Source organism: Ambystoma mexicanum, chromosome 5q (genome assembly GCF_040938575.1).
Source record: "Ambystoma mexicanum isolate Mex_15411 chromosome 5q, UKY_AmexF1_1, whole genome shotgun sequence".
Classification (NCBI taxonomy): Eukaryota; Metazoa; Chordata; class Amphibia; order Caudata; family Ambystomatidae; genus Ambystoma; species Ambystoma mexicanum.
Window position 1 is genome coordinate 657,865,871 of NC_090933.1, and position 16,122 is coordinate 657,881,992.

Here is a 16,122-nt window from a genome sequence, read left to right on the forward strand (position 1 = left end):
ACAATAATGAAGTGCTGCCAGCAGGTGGTAAGTGAAAGAAGTAAGTGCAGATGTCAGTGTCAAGTGCAGGTAGTGGGACCGTAGGGATACAGAAACAGTCACCAAGTGCAGCAATTGTCAGGAACCGACTAGCGGGAGAGTGGATCTGGGCCCGAGAATCAGAGGTGGCCAGGTAACCAGTGCAGTTCCCGTGACAGCCAAGGAATCAGCAGGGGAGAAGAGGAGAAAAAGCTGACGAGAAGAGAAATGTTTTGAGGTGCTTGCGGAACTGAAGATGATTCTCCTCAATTTTCAGGGAGGCAGGGAGGCTTTTCCAGAGGGAGGCCCCAGCCAAAGAGAGAGATCTACCACCAGCTCGTTGCTTGGAAAAGCTACTGACCCTGAGGGAATTGGAGGCAGATGAGCGAAGAGCTCGAGAAGGAAGGTTTTTAGGAAAATATAGTTGAAGGCTTTGAGGCCCCAGGCCCCAGAAGGCCTTGTGGACGATGCAGAGGGTTTTGAACTTAATCCTCGGAGCCACTGGGAGCCAGTGCAGAGATTACAGTCCTGGAGAGATACGATCCCTGGGCTTGAGGCCAAGGACAAGTCTCGCAGTTCTGTTCTGGATAAGTTGCAAAGGGCGGAGAGTAGAAGCGGGCAGATTTAGAAAGAGGCTGTTACAATAGTCCAGCATAGAGAGAACCAGAGCTCTGGAGACAGTGAGCTTCTGGGGGAAGGAGAGGAAAGGAAGAATACGTCTGAGGGGGTGTAGCTTGTAGTGTGACTTCCTAGAGACGTCAGAGATATGAGGAGAGAAGGAGAGTTTAGAGTCGAAGATGACCCCGAGATTTTTAGCCTTGCAGGTGGGAGCAGGAAGGGGGCCAAGAGAGGCCATCCAGAGAGATACAGGAAAGGAGGGAGTGGGTTTGCTGATGAGGAGAATCTCAGTCTGACTGGCATTAAGGCAGAGATAATTGGCCGCACAGCACTCCTGGATAGCAGACAGACAGTCGGAGATGAGGGAAGTAGAGGAGGAGGCAGAGGGTAGCCTGAAAATGAGCTGAGTGTCATCCGCGTAGCACTGAAAGTTGGGGCAGAGAGCGGCTATGCAGTGGGCCAGGAGTGCCAGGTATTGGTTGAAAACCCAGGGAGAGAGGTTAGACTCCTGGGGGACACCACAAGTAGAGAAAAGGATAGCAGAAGGGAAAGACCCAAGTTGAACCTGGGAGGGTCGGTCGGAGAGGAAAGAGGTCAGCCGCACCAGAGCCTGACCGGTGATACTCAGGTTATCATGGAGATGGTTGAGCAGGATGGTATGGTTGACAGTGTCAAAGGCAGAAGAGAGATCAAGCAAGATGAGGACACAGGGGGTGTTGGAGTCAAGGTTGGAGAGCAGGTCTTCACGGATGTTCAGAAGAGCAGTTTCCATGCTTCTGGCAGCTCTGAAGCCAGAGTGATGGTCATAAAAACAGCCAACCGATTCAGTGTGGAGATTTAGCTGGGAGATGGCCAGTTTCTCCAGGAGCTTGCCCAGGAAGGAAGTGATGGAGAAGGGGCGATAGTTAATGGGCAGGAGGGGTCAGCAGAGGGTTTCTTAAGAAGGGGGTGCACAAGGAAGTGCTTCAGGGCGGATGGGAAGACTCCAGGGCAAAGGAGTGATTGCAGAAATCAGCAAGGGCAGGAGCCAGGGAGCCAATGTGGTCCTTTATGGTTTTGGAGGAAATTGGGTGAACCTGTTTTGACGAGACCTTCATGGATCGGACTTGTCTAGAAACCTCATCAGCGGAGAACAGGGGAAAGGCAAAGAAGGAGGGAGGAGTGGAGGCTGCAGAAAGGTCAGAAGAAGAGCAGGGGAGAGGGAGAGGGAGGGGAAAGGAGGAGAGTGAGGACAGGATGAACTGAGTTTTAGAGATGAAGTGAGAAGCCAGTGCCGTGCAGAGGGCCTGGGAAGGGACAGGAGAGGTAAAGACTGCAGCAGGATTGGCCAGTTCCTTGCAGATTTTAAAGAATTCAGCCGGGTTGTTTGATGCCGAAGAGACACAGGCTTGGATATGAGCTCTCTTCCTGGGTAGGACAGAGAGCCGGTATTGCCTCTGGAGCAGGCGTCAGGCCAGTTTGTCAGAGGATGTACATGAAGCACGCCATTTGCTCCCGGCCACCCTGCACTTGCGTTTTAGGGTTACGAGGTAAGAGTCGTACCAGGAGTTGCACTTGGCATTGGGCTTTAGGCAGATTCTCATGACACGGGCAAGGATATCAAGAGTATCAGATATAGCAGAGTGGAGCGTGGAGAGGGCTGTGTCAGGGTGAGAGTCAGCCAAAGGGGGAGGTGGGGGTGAGAAGGTGGCGGTGAAAGCCTCCGCTGACATGCGCTTCATGGGTCGGATGACCGAGAAGGTGGGTGGCAGTGATGGAGGTGGCTTGGCCTGGGGGTAGTGAGGGTGAGGTTGGAGGAGAGGAGACACTCCAGGAGAGAGGAGTGGAGAGGGGAACAGAGAGGGGAAGGTCTGAGGAGATCAGAACATCCAGCGTGTGCCCTGCGGAGTGAGTTGGGCCAGAGGGACGAATAGTGAGTGAGAGAGAGTCGTAGAGGTCACGAAAGAGTACAGAGGGAGGGCAAGAGGCATCCATGTAGATGTTGACGTCCCCAAGAAGAAGGAGTTTAGAGGTTGAGGCCAGGAGTGAGGAGGAGAGTCCACCCACTCAGAAAGGAAGGAGGAGATCTGACCAGGTGGCCGATAGATAGTAGCCATAGTAAGGGAATGGCTAGGGGAGAGAGAGATCCTGCAGCAAGGCATTCAAAAGAGGAGTAGGCCTGCGTAGGAATGACATAGACAGGAATCCATTCGGGGAAGATCAGGGCTACACCCCCACCAGAGCGGTTGGACCTGGGTGCGGAGAGGATCTTGTAGCCATCAGATAGTAGCGTGTCAAAGCTAGTGATAGAGCTGGCCGTGAACCATGTCTCAATGAGACCGAGGACATGAAGGTCAAGTTCTTCAAGAAGGTGGCAGATATCAGAGGAGTGTTTGTGAGTGTTCATGAGCCACAGCATGTGGGTTTTGGGGGAGTTCAAATACATTGCTTGAAAGTAATTGGAAAAGTTCTTGAAATTGATTGGAAAACACTGTGCACTAGATGCTCATTGTGAATTCTATCATGTGGATGTGTAGAGCTATGGAGTACCTACAATGAAGTGACTGATTTTGGTTTGCCTGTGTGACACTGTGGTGACGCGCAATCAAGCCGACATTACTGTTCTTCATTGTGTAGTGAAAATTGCACAGAATGTTACACGAGTTTCAGTGCCGTTTGCGATGAAGGAGGCACTTGCCCAGGTCATGCGTCTGTTTCTGATCTTCTGCATAACTTTGTATCGCATTACGCAGATACCGATGTGGCTGTGTTATTTTTCATTTGGTCCGCAAATGGAGAACACACGGTACATTGCGAAGAAATCTATTTGTGCCTTTCTACATCATGTGCCAATGGCATACTTCACACATAGGAACATGACGTTTCACTGTACACACACTTTCCCCCAGCAATAACGTTAATCTTACTACTCCTGCCATCCCGATTTCTGCACACTGCCTCCAAATTGCCTTAGTGCCCTTGTTGAAAGTTGTGGAAGAATTTTTGTAGTAAGTGTTGTGCACTCAAACTCTTCATAACACTCTGCAACACATCAAGAAACCACTTTCTACAGCGACCCCCTTTCCACCCAATTCAACTACAGTGTTTTTCACAGTGCCATGCCTCCTGCTGTGCTGCCGTTCATTGGCAATTTCATTGTTCATCTCTGAAAGTAGCTTTATTTATTTCCCTTTTTTCCTTTCCCAGTTCTTTTCTGTTTAATTTGGTCTTCTAACACATGCCACAGAAGGAATGGCAGGAAAGGCCCAGTACGGAAGGGGCTGCACCTGCATGGATACCATAGGGGACGTGCCGAAAGATGGAATTATTGGGTGGCCCTCACCTACATAGGCACCAGTCATTGTCATGCTCCCAGAAGGACCATTACGATGCACTTCCAAGTACCTTCCCTCTGTAGAGTAGCGCGTTTCTGTACATGCACAATACAATGCCCTTTGCCGGGTAAGGGTCTCTAGCGCGGCATATGGTCTGCAAGAATGTTTTAGCACTCCGCTGCCCTATAGGAGTGCCCGTGTTGTTGGCCGCAGTAGATGTGGTAAATGCTGTACATGAAATTACCCTACTGCATTGTTGGAAGGGCGGTAGACTGCCCACTGGTCCCTTGTGCTTCCATTTCAGTTGTCGTCACATGCACTACAAACACTTCATGCTGCGCCATCAGCCACAGGAGTAGCATTCACAGAGATGCATACATCTTGGAATACAAGAATGTTTACAACAACGCGCAACACAGCTTCATTACGTGGAGCAGGAAAACAATTAGTCAGCGCGACCCATGTGGCTACAGTTCTTTCCTAACCACCACTGACATTGTTTGCGTTCTGCACATTCTGTTCTTTGCTTATTTGCCTGTACATGCACTAGTATGTGCGTGACCAAGCCGCACCACCTTTGCCATTTTGCAGACTCACTACAAACTGTCCCACCTGCAGTTACATGTTTTCTTCAACTGTTTGACCCGCAGGCGACCTCTTGACACTTTCCGTCACAGTGTTCAATGCAGAGCTGGTGCGTCTGTTTCACAGGTCATGGAAAGGCAAGCAGCACCTCGAGCAAATTAATGCCACATTTAACACGCCCCGTTACACTGCAGGTTCCTGTTCCTTGTTTCCCAGTGGGCCTCATACAGACAGGAGTGCTGCAGCAATACCTTGGTATGTTTGCAGAGCCAAAAACGTAGTCGGCAGGTGTGCTTGAAATGGGGTTGCATACCGTATGAATCCATAGGGCTGGCGACTGGGCCCGTGTTACAAGCACACAGAGGATGCCCTATGCATGGGTATAGCTGTGCAATGGATACACATGCACTACCACAACAATTTAAAAGTGCATTAGACGATGCGGACATCCAGCCACTAATGGAGTCCTACGGATACTTACAGTGTTATTGAACATACGCCGGCCAGGTGCAGTCTCCCTAGGAAACGTCCATATTCCTCACCTGCAGTCATCTCAGCCAGTACTGTGCCGCACAGATACAGCATGCAATGTTAAAACAAAAAGAGAAACCACTCAAACACTCACCACCAATTGGAGAGAAACTTGGGCGAGCAGGTGTCAAGCAGAGCGCATGAGGGAATGCACCAAGTAAAGCAAGTAAGGTTCTGAGCCCGGCAGACCAAGACCCACAGGTGGAAGTAAAGAAGGGGTCCAAGCCCAACCTAGGGAGACCCATATTTGAAAGATACATTGAAAGTGAAAGAAAGCAAACGTAAGAAACAAAGTAACAAGGAAGTGAACCTCCAGAGTATTAAAGATACACGTAAAAGAAATGGAAGCAAAACCTAGGAAATACAAGTACCAGAATGCAGTAATGTTGAAGAGGTCATACATGGAATTAAGTAAAACCATGCAGTTTGAAAGCTTCCGACAGTAAAGTGGCAAAATGAACAAACTTTTAAATGTGCAATGATCAAGATTAACCCCCGGAAAAAAGGGAAGTTAAACGGTGATTCCTTGAAGAGAAAGATTTCTTTGACCTTCTTTGCTTATGGTACTGAACTACCAAGGCCATGCGACACTGGGGCAAATGACATAAGTGTGTGAGTTGAAGTGAAAGTCAAAGTGGTCCTGCAGAGGTCTATGGTGAAAGCCTCATAAAGTTTGAAAGGTTCCAGCTTGACTGAGGGGTACCAGAATTCTGATAAGTTATGGGAAGGGAACCCCTAACAGATGTGAATTAAGCTTGGGGAAGGGAACCCCTGCAAGTGTTGTGTTTGCTAGGTCTGAGTCCGGTAGAGGGAGACCTACGTGAACTTTTTGTTGAACTGTGAAAGAACTTACGGTGAACTAGAATAAGTGACTTTAACGTAGAAGGCCAAGCTGGCCTCAACCCACATTTTGATCTGCCTTGTTTTGATAAAGCCAGAGCCAGAGTGTGTTATCCTGTTTATGGGGGCCACCTTACTCCATGCTGTTCAACATGAGGAGGAGAGCTGATTCAGGCACCTTGATCCTTTATGTTACAACACTGATTTTCCTTTGCATGCACATTCCGCTTTACACATGTTTTACATAAGAGATAGGGCAGGCATTATGTTTTGATAGTACAGGCCATTTTGATTTAACAAAGACTGATTAGGACTGTGTTGCCTTGATTATTTGATGGTAGAGACTTTTCCCATTTTAGAGATAGGGCCAGATACGAAGTTTCCAACCCCCTTTAAGATTACAAATAAAGGTTTTGAAACTGTTCTCTTGTGTCTGCTGTCTTGCCAATCTAAACTGTTGATACAATGCCTACCGTACTGGAATAGCGCAGCTCTTGATGTTGACATTTTTTGTAGTCACAAGTCAGTTTAGAACAGGCCTGCCGGTACCAAACCAAACATGAGAAGTTCTATTTTACTGCTATTGAGGCACATCCAGTTCCTAGTCAGCAATACTTGATGCGATCGTAAATGCCAAGAAGCTTGATGGAGCCAAGTGCACAATTGTTGCAAATCTCATGCCAGCTGTTGGATCCTGACCCAGAGGGTGGATATGCAAGGGAGGACCACCTGGGTGGGGGAGATTTGGGGGGAGAGGAGGAGGACCCCACAGATTTCCCTTTCATAGGGACGACAACATTCCCTGGGCCTTTGTAGGATATTGTCAAACGTATCCCTCTTTTCTCAATGACAATCATACATACATGTGCCACAATGGGACTGGGATGAAGACGAGCATCAAACACCACTTTGATACTAAGATGAAGAAGAGGCCAACAGGAACACCATGGAGAAAGAACTACAGCCAGGAAAATGAGTGGTCCAGTTTCTAGAAGACTAATCAGCCTGACGGGGACTTTAAAATCCCGAGCACCTGGGAAGGTAGTGAAGGGGGTGTGGCAGAAGCGAGCTGGAATAGCCAGAGCCACAGCCGTTGGTGCGAGAGACGGCAAGCAGTGTACCGAAGGACCGGTGAATGCAGAGCTGGAGCAGCTGAACCCAGATGCAGTGTAGGTCGGAGAGTTCAGCGGATCTGCCGGTGTGACACAGAGGGAACCTGGAGGGCCTCTGAGAGACTGCTTGATCCACTGACACTCTTCTAGTCAGGAAGCAGCAGAGCCACTGAACGCCAGCTCAACAGAGATGTCAGATGCTGCATGAAGAAGTTGCCCTGTGTGAGACATGAGACCCGCAGAACCACCATGGATGAAACCGGGTAAGTCGACCTACTGAAGGTAGGGGCCTGGTTATGGCGAGGGGGCAAACGAGCATGCATAGACTTTTGAACTATCACATTCTGTGTGTTTTGAATACCAACCTGAAGTTGAAGCATTCTAAAAACGAGCATTGGTAAGAACCAGTTGAAGTGTTGTGAAACAAGTAGTGCAGGAGTCAGTTGAAGCATTGTGAAACAAGTATTAGCAAGTGCCAGTTGAAGCATTGTGATACAAGTATTGGCCAGAGCCATGTGAAGCTTGGTGGGAAACATAATGAGCAAGTGAAGTTAAAGAACTTTATGAAAGATACAGGGTGCTTTGAAACACAATTTACTTGCTGCATAAATGCCTTACAAATGCACAACAAATAAATACTTAGTGGATGTGACACATGGTGGAACCAAAAACCATGGTCAAGCCAAGACAGTGGCGACAGGCTGGTGAAAAGGACGCCAACCAAGTATAACAGTTGTGTGACCTGCAGTGGGTGGACCGTGTGGTCCGATAACTTCGTCTAGACTAGGTAAACCCCTATTGCAACGGAAACTGTCTTTGAACTTGGGAAAGGGAACCCCAAGACCATTCTGTGGAACTTTGCTGAACCTAGGGAAGGGAATCCCAAGGCCATTCTGTGGAACTGTGCTGAACCTTTGGAAGGGAACCCCAAGACCATTCAGCAGACCACTGCTGCTGGATTATAAAAGGGGATGCACTTTGTATTGTCATGAGAAAAACGGGTTTGCACTGGCAGGCAGTCCTTACCCAGTCCTTACCCAGAAGCAAGGAACCCATCATAGACCTGCAGCATATTATAGTAAGTATTTAGATCCAGTTGAGGCAAGGATGCCACCTTGTTTGTAGTCAGTGGCTGCTGCCATCCTGGTGGTGGAACAGAGCGAGAACATATTCTACGATCGCCTTTAGAGATGTCAGTGCCACATGCTGTGGTATTACTGCTCTTGAAGTCTAAGACTCAGCATATGTCTGAATCCAGAGAAAGTAAATATGAGATGCAGTTGTTAAATCTGTTTAATATCACCTTGATGGTATATTCTGTTATGAACCCAGTATCATTGTTACACACTCCCCTGGAGAGCTATATGATGCCACTCCACATGAGTGTGTGGCAGTGACAGATTGCCTGGTAATGCTACGTACAGATCTTTCTGATGTACCATTGACCGATCCAGACCTCAAATACTTTGTGGATGGGTCAATAGTTCAGATTCAGGAGGTGCAGGTGGGTTCTGAGTATGCCCTATGTACTCTCCAGGATGTGGGGGAGAGGGGCAGACTACTGCACGTAACAGCAACCCCGGTAGCTGAATCAGTGACCCTTGCATGAGCTTCCAGCTGGCGGCTTAACAATCAGTTAACAAACAGATTTGAGAAATGCATTTGGTGTGGCCCACGACTTTAGTCAACTCTGGGAGAAGAGTTGTTTCATAACTTCGACTGGCACATCTATAAAACCCTGTCAGTATGTTCTAGAACTTTTGAATGCCATAATGTTGCCTGAATGGATTGCCATCATAAAATGTGCTGCTCATCAGGCTTTCAATGACCCAGTCAGTATGGGGAATGATTTCACTTGCAGCACTGCCAAACTGGTGGCTGCATTGGACAATAGTGAAATGTATGTTTTGCCAGTCCAGACAGTACAAGAAGAGACACCATATACAACCTTGGAGGAAATTGTCCAGATGCAAGAGAGTGTATCTTTGAAAAGTCCAATTGGATTAAGAAAGGTTGCCAGATGCATGAGAATTCTCTGTGGAGAGATGATCAGGGTGGGTTAGTGACCACAAATATTTTAGTATCCCATTTGGTAAGTATGTAATATGGATCAACACATGTAGGTAGGGGCAGGATGACTATATTAATGGGACAGTCCTGGTATGTACCAGAGTTCAGCATAATGGCCCAACAGTTTTGTCAGCATTGTGAAATTTGTTGGCATAAAAATGTGGGGAAAAGTGTGCCTTGGCACCCTTCTTCTTTAAAGCTTTATGCCCTTTATCAGCCAGTGCAGTTAGCAATACTTTAGTGTCTTCTTGCAAGCCTCATATGATAGATAGGCAATTAATGCATCATCAGCGTACTGCACAAGTACTGACATTCCTGGCAATTTTATATCATCCAAATCTTTCTATAATTGTTGTGATAAGGTGATTGGGGAGTCTGTATATACCCACATCAAATGGGTCCACATGTACTAGACCCTCTATGTGAAAATGCAAACATATACTTACTATCCTTATGTATAGGTACTGTGAAAATTGCATAGCACAAATCAACTACTGTAAAGAGTATAGCATCTGGTGGTTTGCCGGAAAATGTAGGGAAAGAGGTATCACCATAGCATTGATAACTCTCAGGTCTTGCACAAAATGATATACATCGGGCACAGGAAACATCAGAGGATTTCACACACTAATGATTGATACAATGATTCTCTGACTCAGTAAGGATTCAATGAGTCCTTCTGCCTCAGGCTTTAAAGGGTTCTGAAGTGTATAGGGCAATCTCTTAAATGGGTCTACCTTGATTTTCACTGGTTTAGCTGTATAAATATACCCCACCTCATTATCATTAGTGTCTCATCAACATTTTGGTATAAAATCAATTAATTCTATAAATCCTCTGACCTAGGTAAGGGGCACAACCACCCCTTTATGGTCCGTTTTTGGGGTTCAGATCAATGTTCTACAGTTGCCAAAGTACAACCATTGGCAGTATCTGTTGGTAATTGTGGATGTATTTTCTGGATCCTTGTAGGAAAGCTGATGCTGTGCTGATTCAAGAGTTTGTGCCCAGATTTGGAATCCCAGTGTGTATTAACAGTGATCAGGGAACGCATTTGTGAATAACATCATTAAATATTTATTGTCTACTTTAAACATTCAGCACAACTTGCATTGTCTCCACCATCCTATGTCGGCAGAGGCAAAAGAGAGACAGAATGGGGTTTTAAGGAGTAAATTGGTTAAGCTATGTCAAGAATCCGGGATGAAATTGCAAGATGGCCTTTCCTTGGTTCTGTTTAGTATGAGAAGTACTGCTGCTAATAAAACTGGACAGAGACCACATCAAATTCTTTATGGAAGACTGATGAGATTGCCTATAGATCCACTGGAGAAAGCTGTGCCCAATGATTTGCAATTTTCAGAAGATCGATTGCTGGAATATTTCAAGAATTTAATGTCTTCTGTCATTCTCATTCACAATCAGGTTCAATCTGCTTTGCCACATGAAACACACTCTCCGGGTCATTCGCTACAGCCTAGGGGCATCAGTGTACTGATAAAGGTCCCCCAGAGAAAGATAGCACTGGCATCATGATAAAATGGGTCCTTCACTGTGGTTCTCATTGCAAACTCAGGAGTAAAGGTTCAGGGGCACTCAGCATGGGTGCATGTGAGTCACTGCAAGAGTATGGTAAACCCTTCAGTGAAGGTCCTACTGTCCTGCTGATTTGTCTATTTGTATTTTCTTCAGCTAATCCAGTTAAATGAGAAAGGGACTCCATTATACATACCATATTAGCTACAAAGAACTTGACTAATGTAGTAACTACCAGTGATCTAAAGGCCTGGACATGGTATAAGAAATGATGGATAATACATTGGCAAGGTGGAACTTGTGATTTTAATGGGGCCTGGGAGTGTGGGGAGGACCTTTAGTTGGGATGTATACCACTGCCAGCCGAATGCCCAGTGGGCGAAGTACCATCTCCCTGTGAGGCCCTGCCCATTTGGATGAGTGACAAAGATTACCTCAAGTTACTAAACTCAGAATTGGAAGAACCCACAGAGAGAGTTCCCCGCCTAACCTCAGAAATAGAGTACTGAGTTTAACCACAAACATCCCTACTACTGTATCCACTAAATCAACTCTGTTGTATTCAAGCCTTCATCATGTCTCTGACCTGATCTATTATTGCCAATCTGTTCTTTTAACCATGAGGAGGAACTTGATCATCTCTAAATTGATGTATTGGTAGTGTCAGTGGTCTGGGACAACAGTGATGAAAATACAACGAGCACTTGGTGGTAATGTGGACGCAACTCTGGATTTGGTATATTTACCTATGGCTATGCATAGAGTGGTGGTACCAGGGTTGTGTGAAATGGAGGACCTTAGTGTGATAGCAGGTAAAAGAAAAAGGTGACCGGTGCAGTTGGAGTGCTAATTACTAGCAATGGTAGATGGGTAGAATTATAGCAGAACGGTAAAGGCATGCACTAATTCTACTGATGTACCTTGTTGTTTTTCAAACACTTTAGATAACAGAGTGTGCACCTCGATTCAGCATTTACAAATCTCCAGAGATGCAGAAATATTAGTTTCTTGCATATGAGTGTATAACCAATGGTTATGGTACAATTTGGTGTTGTATCCAGAAAGAGCTGGCTATAGGTATATGGTGTTGGATGCGACAGTCGCCAGAGTTCTGTTTACTGTCCCTCTGTCTGCATTTCAGGTTAAAACTCAGTACCGCAATTGTACCGGTGGGGCAGGAATCCAGTTGGCGCAGCAACAGGAAGAATTACTGGAACGAAAGACAAGGAACGCATTAGATAAGGTGTGGAGTGGAGCTAGCACAGCACAGCACTTGACACTTGAGGGATTTGTAAAGGTACACATTTAGAAGGTGGTGTCAGTTGATTAGAAAAGGCTAATGGGTTCACATTGAGGGCAGAGTTGATGGGAATCAAGGCACGAATTGGCGAGCTCCATGTGAGTGGCTTGCTTAGCCAAATCACCAAGGGTGCCTTGCAGAAGCTGATGGAATGTGTGATTGACGCTGGGACAACTTGGAATGGTATATGGCATTTGAATTAAGTATAGGACTATCTGAATACCAAGATATTGTTGATCCGAGATAGTGTGCACCATAATAGTTGTCCTAAATTGTTGAAAAATGAGTCTGGCATACCAGCCCAACTGTAGCAATAGAGACATTTCTCTAAGTACAGTGGTTGGCTCTGTGAAGAAAAAGAATTTGTATCCACTGCATACAGACCGATCAGAGGACAGTGGGCCCTGTCCAGTCGAATACTGCCCAAACCATGGGCAGGTGTAACTGGGAATGGGTTGCCCACCATGCAGTATGGGAAATCAAACTGCCCAATAATGCACTAGATACCTGATCTCTGTGCCTGGAATGACCTCAGACCTATGGTTCAGTTTGGGATCGAATGGGAATTATGGCATTTACAACCCCCTTTGTAGCAGTGTCAGTTTTAGGGGATGACATGTAATTTGAGTGGGAAACCAAGTGTGTTGGGAAGGTGAAGGGGTTGTATATAGCCTGGCAAGAAGGAGCTTATTCCGAGGTAAGAATCGTTGTGTAGAATTGACAGCAATACCAGAGTCAGATCTGCATTTTACAATTCATACAAGCATTAAACAGTTCATGGTTTTCTGGCAAGTGATGTAAAAGAGAACAGTAAATGTACATGTTGAGTTTTTGAAAGGATGGCCTTAATTGATGCGCCATAGATTTGTGGATTTGGAAAAGGTGGAGGAAGTGATAAGACATGTAATTGACGTGACTAAGAGTTTACAGGTTTTAGAAATGGTTTATAATCAAGAGAAGCAGGCGTCTGAGTTAGCACACCAAACATTAAAATATGTGGTGCAGAAGACTTTTTATGTGCAGTAGATCAGGCGGTAACAGAGAAACCTTAGATTGCCACCATAGTATAACTCATAGTATTTTCTCTTCTGTTGGCAGGGATGGTGTGGTGCTACATGAAATGCTGCTGTCATTCCAGAGCGATTGTATTAAATAATCTACTCACCAGCTCGCATCCTCTGTTCGGTCTGTCCATAACCTAGGTCCCTCTTTTGCCCTAATGGAAGTACAAGAGGAAACTGTGATGTTACAGAAAGAACTGGGGCTATTGTTGGAAACTCATGATAAATAATGTGTTATTATAATTAATATTAATAATGGTAGATGGTCTGCCAACACAAATAAAAAGTGGGATTGGACCATAGTATAATAATAGACAGAATTCCTGTTGCAAAAGAAAAACCAGTGAATTGGGGGTCAGGATAGGAATAGTTGCAGTCGAATAGGTGTGCAACTACCTCCAAAGATTGGTCTGTGAATGGCTACAGACCCCCAGAGGGAATGGGGATAAGATATACGGAGTGAGGGCGTTATGACAACTTCGGATATTATAAAATGAAAGGAATTTTGGAATTGTATAAGCCCTGATGTGTCATCCTTGTATGAACATGCCTGAGTGTTTATTAGTTTTCTTTTTGGTTTCAACAGACATTGGTTAGGGAATACCCCACCTATTGGCTTTGTTAATACATGTCCCTTTCCCAAGAGCTCCAGAACTTGAGCATGAACTCTAGGACTGCTAAGGCAACAGTTTGGGAGCTCTCGGGGTTGCTGAGTGAAGGCCATTGAAGCCTCATCTTATGTTTATGTTTATTTTTATTGAATTTATAAAGCGCTTTACGCCAAAGCGCTTTACAGACTAACAACAAGATTCAGAATTGAAAGAAGCATATTTACTAACATGAAACCACCCAGAAGTACAGTATATGGAACAATTTGCTCAAAGGGAGGGGAATATTTACAACATGAAACAACGAGAAATACAGAATATGGAACAATTTGATCAAAGGGAGGGGAAGAAGGAGGGAGGAGAGGGGAGGGGAGAGGAGGAAGGTTAAGGGGTATAAATCTCAGGTTTGAGGTCAGCGGGAGTGTCCAGTATGAGAACTGCGGGAGGAGGGGGAAGGAGAATGGGATGGGGGCAGGGGTTTGAGAGGGAGAGATGTAGGTGAGGAGAGTGAGGGGGAGTGGAGAAGAGCTTTCAAGGAAGAGTGGAAGGATGAGTAGGTGGGGGAGGCTAGTTTGGACTGGACAGAAGAATGGCCAGGGGGCGGAGACCCAAAGCCCATCATCTGAGAAGGTGGATACCTGATATAGACATATCAGAGCAACCGACCCAGAAGAGGATGATCACATGGGAAGGAGGATCCTGATGAAGACTGACTGCTACCAAGAACAATTGGATTTATTATGACGACAGGAGGGGTGTAAAGAACAGACAGTTGTGATGCTGAATGCATGGGACCATACCATGAGGGGATATAAAGGGAAGGCCATTTGGAGGTGGGTTGGGTGAGATTGGGTGGTGGACTAATTGTGTTGTGTCTGTGCTCATCCTACTTGACTCGTTGGCTGCTTAGAACAGCATCAACCACTCAAGTCTCCTGAAAGGGATGGAGCCTTGTGGTGGTTTTCTCGTGCCCCCAAAATCATATCAATGGAAAATCAAATAAGAGACTCAGTAGTCTGATGGACAATATAAGATGTGTATTACATACCATGTTTGCAAACTGAATAAACGGACAGCACCCAGTCACCTGCCAATGATAGGATGTTATCGAAGACATTTAGTAGAACCAATTCTGTGCTGGGTTTAGTTCTAAACTCAGAGTGGTAGTTGTCTAAGAGTGTTCGGCTTTCCACATATTTCAATCTGTTTAGTGATGGCTTGTTCAAGGATTTCAGCAACCCAAGGAAGGCCAGCAATGGGAGACATTCAAATGAAGCTTGTTGAGTAGTAGAGTGGTGGACACCCCCTTTTGCATGCCTGGGACTGATTCATGATATGAGGAGAGTTGAGGACATAGTTGCAGTGTTGACTCGAAGGTCAGCACATTCTGAAGGTACGGCTGCAGGTGTTGAATTCTCTGCCTGGTTTGAGCCTTCTAATGAGCAGTAGGATATCATCAGGGGAAATGCTTTTGATAGAAAATACAGGTCTTTGGATCTGCAAAGAGTCTGCAGTGGGGTGAGAGTTGTTTGAGCAGGATTCACCATTTTGGCTACTTTTCTGCAGAAGGGGGCATTTCGGTTGATGCACACTTTCAGCAAATGTGGGACTTTGTTTTCAGTGCACAGCAGAGATATTATGCAGGTGACAGTGCAGAAACACGGGATGTGTTGCTGGTGGTGAGTATTTTATTTATCAAAAGGGTTTTTAAATAGGAGTTGCCTGGACTGTTTCTATTTGGGCATGTTTAGCAGTCATGGGTTCTTGAACTATTATATCCCTTACGTTTTCAAGCACGCTCTACTGGTGGCTAGGTCTTAGATGAATCAGCTAGTTTGTGGTGTCCTAGACTTAACAGTTTTAAGAGATGCAATATATTTGATGATAAGATGGATTGGTATTTGAGATTATTAGGGAAGCTTGAAGCTGACAAATCCTTGCGAAAATCCAATAGTGGGGATTTAAGAATGTTCTTGAGCTCTGATGGGAAAATTGTATTTTTTCCATCAGAATGGGAATGTGGAGTCTGACCAGTCCTTGGAGATGTGTAGTCTTGGGAGGGTGAGGTCAAAATATATTCTGGGAAAGTTATTGGTCCGAAAGAAAGGGGGTGGTGAGGTTGGGCTGATGGATTTAATGATTTAAGATTAGGCACAAGCACCGAGATTTGTTTTGGATGTTGGAATCAAGGGTTATAAGCAGGTCTACAAATTCTTTGGGACTAAATTTGGAATAGTCTTTAATATAGATGTTGAAATCACAAACCGTGGGATGGCATGGCATTAGCTGAGAGGAAAGGGGCAGCATGTAGAATTGAGAAGCCATCAAGGTATAGCCTGGCATTTCCAGTATGGTGATATACAGTGCTGTTGTTGGCATTGGGCAGAGAGCAGATAAAGATGAAAAGCTATGGAGAAAAACGGTGGCGATCACCATAGAAATACATATATACGTGAGAGAAGTTGATATCAATTAAGAGCTAATGCAAATTCTCACAAAGGCGGTCACTAGAAACATGCAAATAAAGGT